Source organism: Anser brachyrhynchus (assembly GCF_964034855.1).
Source record: "Anser brachyrhynchus genome assembly, chromosome: 6".
Taxonomy (NCBI): domain Eukaryota; kingdom Metazoa; phylum Chordata; class Aves; order Anseriformes; family Anatidae; genus Anser; species Anser brachyrhynchus.
In genome coordinates, this window is record NC_137700.1 from 44,251,646 (window position 1) to 44,257,645 (window position 6,000).

The window sequence follows — 6,000 nt, forward strand, 5'->3', positions numbered from 1 at the left end:
AAAATCCCAAAATACCACTTTCTTCTCCCGAAGGAAAAGGAACGGCTATTTTTAACGTGCAATGCACATGATCTTAAATTTTCATAGGAAGATGGAAAGGTGGAAAGATTGTCAGGGACAGAGAGCTTAAAATCTGTTAATGCAGGTCTTGGTAGGAATACACATCTCGATTCCCTGGGCATTGCTCACCACAACATTCCCGGCTGCTGCTCAGCGAAGGGGTTGGTTCACCTCCAGCTGCAACCCAGCTATTTCGTGCGCAGGTCACCAGGGCCGACGGAGATTTTCTCCCTTTTAGCTCCCCGCCGCACTCCTCCCAGCACGTTTCTGCTGGAGACGCACCAGCCCCTTCCCAGGGCACGGCCCTGCAGAGGTCCGGGGGTCACCTTGGGACCCCCCCGCCAGCCCCTCTGAACACAGCAGCTTGCAGAAGAAGCCAGGAGCAAGGGAGCAAAACGATGCCAGGTGCCGCTGCACGCCTGCTGCGTCTTCCCCAGGGGACACCTGGAGGAGGCCAGAACGCTCTGCCACAGCCCTGGCTTGTAGGGGAGACTGATAAGGACCGAAATCCTTTCCTATCAGAAAATTCCCCCGTTCAGCTTAATTTACAAACAGCCTAGGCAAAGGCTGGCAGTGCTATTCTGCGAGGGAGGGAAGAAAAAAAGTTGCTTTTTAGGATATTTTTGAGCAGACTAAAATTGAAAGGAAAAGTACATTAATGAAAGCAAAGCTCAACTGACAAGCAAGCTCCTAAAGGGAAAAAGTAATCAATTCAAGAGGGTCCTGCTGCTAGATGGCGATTACATCCTCCACAGTCTTTCTTTTTAGTAATTGAGTTCTGTGTCTCTTGTTGTGACGCCAAGTAGAAGCGGGGGGGAAGATCCCTGAACATATCAGCCTTTTTTATTACTATTATTATTTATTATTATTTATGACTGCTCTTAAGTCTTTCCTGGGCTCTTCATGGAGTCTTCCAGAGACAACATGATGTAGTACTGGTCCTGCTCGATCGTGCCATGGTAAGGGTGGACATGGTGCAAGGAGCTGAAATGGCTTCCCGAATAATTTGCTAAAGTTAATACAAATATTTTTAAGTGACATTGCCAGCCTTTTAATGAAACAGTTAACAGACTGTAAGTTTAATGCCGTTCCTGAAGAATTATTTATCCACTTAGATTTGTGGCCTCCTATTAAAAAGCCTTCTCCACTTGTGAAATGAACTCCAGAAGTGTTTCATCAGGTGAGGAAAGCATGGTGTCTCCAGCAAAGACTGCCAACTCGCTACAGGTGAAGGGTTTTCCCCAGCTAAATGAAGCGGCTCTATTTCTCAGACAAATTAAAATATGCTAAAAATAATTTTAAAAGACAAATAACTAAAAGCACCGCCTGAACCTGTAACTCCACTGCATACAAACGCACAAAAACTGCTCAAAATTCCAGTGCTGCTTTCTCAGCCCTGAGCCGCAGACCTCAGCCCAGCTCACAGCACACCCCTGAGACCTCATTTTACTCATTTTACGTTCACCTCTCCTTGCCCCACGTCTTAGAAAAGATGGAAAGATTTGTGTTCGTTGGCTTGGAGGAAGAAATGGCCACAGTCTTGTAGCTGACTCTTTTCTGTTCTCTAAGAAGACACTCAGAAACTTAACCCCAACTGGGCAGGCTTCGCTTCCGTGCGTCTGATGTTTCAGCAGACAAAACAGCAGGGCCGGGCAGTCTCCTAAACACCCTGGCCCTTAAATTAAGCTCAAGCCCACGCAGCAGGGGCAGGAGAGGGGCTGCTGCCCTGCCCTACCTCTCAGATCTGGGACAGAAAGTCGGGCTCAGCACGGCTCCCACAGCCGGGCAGGCCCCCGACACTCCTGCTCGCTCGCAAACCCACCGGTTTGCTCAGCCTCTACAGCAAAGCCTGCCAGAACATCTCATGCGTTCAACTTCCAGAAATAATGTGACAGCACTTGAAGATTTGATTGCTCTGATTATATTATTATTTGTTGAATACCAGTAATAGCAGGCAAAAGAAAACTTTTCACTGCCTGGCTGGCAGCAGCAATGCAGTGACGGTGGTACCCAGGAAACCTCTAATTTCCCAGGACTTCCCCATGGCACTGCCATCCCCTGTGGGTGCAGGGGACAGAGGGGAGCCGGGGGGCCCACTTGGGGTCCTGGTGGCCCTGCTGCTGGAGCAGCCCCAGCATCGGCCCTGTGCTTGATGCCGGTCGGCACCACTCCTCACAACCCGCCCCACGCACTTCACACTCCAAGCAAATCTGCCTTTTTTTTCCCCTAAATCTACTAGAAAATCTTCCAATCCATTAATTTTAAAGAAATTGGCTGTTTCCTACAGAAAAAAACTGATGTGCCTGGTTAATCTCTAGATCCCTCGTATCAGGGCTTTGTCATCAGGCAGCTTTGTTTCGTATGCACCACTTACTCCAGTAATCAGATGAGATTGCCGAGCCATCGTGTTATGGTAGAAGGCTGCTCTCTGGCTGCAGAGCTAACATCCAGATAAAGGGTGCTGATGAGTGTAACAGTGCTTGTAGTATTTTAGTAGCAATATTTATGCAGCTGTGTGAATGCGCTTCTTCATCTGGGGGCTCTCCATACAGGCAGGTGGCTGGGAAATAGTCTTGGCCTTCTGTATTTTAGCAGCAAGGCTTTTATCTGCATTTCTCAAATTAAAAAATTTGCTGCTGCCAAGCTCAGCCATCAAGAAACTCCAGGAAGAGTTCCCAGGGCGGGAGGGAGTTTGTCACCTGATGGAGCACGACAGACAGGAGGGAAACGAGCAGGCGTGCTGCTTCGGGGAGAACCAGCAAGCTTCCCCAGGGGCCCGATGCTCCTCCTAACCACAAGCGATCCTCTGCCTGTCAATAAATACACCTCCTCCCTCTCCCCCCTAACTTTCCACCCATCCTCTCTGTTGTAACTTCATTAGTAATAATGTCAGCAGCGCCCCGACAGCTGCAGGTGATTTCAGCTCTCAACTCAGACATAACCTGACACAGAGCAGATCTTCTGATGCAGCCAGGCATCAGGTTTGCCGTTTATCCTCCCCAGCACAGCAGCAGCACAAACCGATCCAGCACACGACCCCCATCCTGAGGATTGTCTGCGAGAGCTGCGGGGCACGTCCCTCCCTCAGGGCACAGCACGTGCCCAGGACAGGACCGCAGGAGGAGCGGCTGGCAGCTACACAACGCCCAGCTCACACCCACGGGTGGGCCAGCACCGCTCCTTCGCCCCCAGAGCCCTGAAATTTGTTCTCTTGCCCTTGCAGCAGCCAAGAGCAGAACTCGGCAGCTCCCAGCAGTGAGCAGCCCCTGAAGCAGGATTTGTTCTCATAAAAGCGCTTGCAAGCATTAAATGTAAAAGAAGAAAAAAGTATTTTAAAGGGGAAGGACAGGATAATCAATTTGTATAACCAGCACCGCGGTGTCTTTCTCTGGACAGGGGTGCCTAGGTATTAGGTCTAGAGAAAAAAGTGTTCAGTGTATGAATGCCAGCATAGCACACAAGGAAAAATAAGTGCATCTTTTTTGAGTGCTAAGAAAGCCATCTATTCCTTAATTGGAGCAAGAGCTTACAGTGAGTTCATTTAAGAGCATCATCTGTAGATGAATGAAATCCTCTTCGGATCTGGAGCTCGTTATTTCACCCACAGCCAGACAGGCCCAGAGCAGCTCCAGCTCCCCCATGTTGAGCACCCACAGGCTTGTGCTGGGCCCGGCAGCACCAGAAGGATCTTAGGAACAGCATAAGGAAAAGGAAGCACTTCAAAGTAGGCAGGTTTTAAGTCCTCCCAGTCATGCCATTCACTAGTGCAGGGAGGTCAGTAACTCAGGTCTGAAAAAACATACAACTTCAGGGACTACCCTGTGCTTCCCAAACAGGGATCACTACATTTGTGTGGGTTTGTAGCAGGTTTTTTCATGCTGACTTACTCAGTTTTGGAGTGAAGAAGTTGAGGAAAGCATTATCAATAGCTTACTGTACATGATTTTTCCTTTCCAGACTGTCACACTGCTGTAAACAGAAAAAATCCAATGTATCTATGATCATTATGTTAGCGTTCATGAAGACACATAATCCACAAAGTGATTATATGAAGGTGCTTTATTAGGCGCCGGAAGTTAGGGGCATGCCTGCCCAAATCTAACTTCGTCTGATTTGTTTTCTTAGTTCTCTTTTATCTCCAAAGATACTACATATGCATTAGGTTTCACAACTCATCTATGCATATTCATTTCCTAGTTCCACCTAGCCTCGCTTCGTATGCTAATTATCTTATCAGTCCTTCTGCGCTTGCGTATCACTCTCTGGTGGTCGTCCGGGTGGTCGTCGGGATGAAGTAAGATGTCTTCATCAGAGTTGAACTTTTTAACCTTTCCTTTTCACGCATGCTCTCTGAGCCCTTGGTCTCAGTCCAAACCGCAAGGTTGGTTTGATCCAGTTCCCAGAGTCCAAGAAGCCCCAGTTATCTAGATGTCTTGCAAATTGAGCATTCTTTTAATCCTCCTTACTCCTCATCATGAATTGGTGCATTCTCATGTTACCCTTGCACATATATTTTGTATCTTCCAAGCGCAGCCTCGGAACAGTACATCGCAAATGTAACATACTAAACAATATTGTATTATTTCTTCTTCTATTACTAACAATTACACTAGAGCAGAATGAAAACACTCGGGAAAAAAAGTTAATCTCATCTCTAAGCAGTCACCCTAGACAGTATAGATTTGTGTTGGGATCTTCCCAGAAAGAATTGCCAAACCATAAGATCCGATCAAATTGCTAGTCATAACAGATGACAACAAACTTCTGCTGGAAGCGGCACGGCGGAGGAGTGGGAGCCGGCTGCTGAGCGCCTGGCAGCGGCAGGCCCGTGGGGAGCGACAGGCCTGTGGTGGCACCGGGCGGCCCGGGACAGCCCCGGCCTCCCCCCGAGCACAGCAGGACATATCCACAGACTGCCCCAAGGCCCTGCTGTAACACTTGAAGGCTTTGGCTGCACTGGTAGAGGCTTTTCTACCAAGAGAGGAAAGCGTTGGGCCTTCACCTCGGGCCAGCTCTAAGCACAACGCAGCTCTGGTTTGAGCTGAGGAGAGCTCCACACGTGGCGATCCTCTGCTGGTCTCCCCCAGGCTCACACAGACATGGGACTGCTGCAGCACAGCGCTGAGAAGTGCAATGTCGAGTTTTACACCATTTACGGCTAAAAATGATCCAGCATCCAGCGCAGATCCTCACTTGTCTTGTCTCACTTGCAGCTCGCACTGATAGGGCTACTCTGCCCTCCTGCAAGGGGCACCGACATGTTTAAATATGTTGTAATTGCAAATGGCATACTTTTAGGGACATTTAAGTTTAGTAAACATGTTCTTTTCCCTACTGATAAGTGATATTCGACAAAAACCGGAACGCTGCGTGCTGACAGATTTTGCTCGTGCGAGGAGCCTGAAGTCAGTGAGCTAGGCGCACTCTCGTTATTTCCTTCCTCAATGTGTTAATTTTCCTCCTTAATCCAAACATAGCTTTATGCAGTTATTAAAGTAGTTTTAATCCAATAAGCACCATGGATCAAAGGATATCCCAAAGGCACAATTCACAGAAAAAAGCTCATGTAAAGTTCAGCAACATGAAATGCAAAGCCTATTTACTACGGAGGTAGAAAAGCCAAAGGTAGGAGAGCAGACGTCTGTAAGATGTGCCTGTCAAGCTCTATTCCCTGTGCCGTAATGCCATCTATCCAATTAAAGTACATTTGACTAATTACCAGTTAACACACTTCAATTAATTTAATTAACATGTAATAGCATTATATCATACAATGATAATACTGTAACTTGTTTTGAGATTAACTTCTAAATTACCACTGAACATGTCCATTCCTAAAGGAAATTAAAATGCAAACATTTTCCCCTTTTCTTTCCAGGGCCTTTTAAGAACAGAGACTCCAGTTCTTGGAAAACTGAAGTCATTAGGTTAGCATATGGG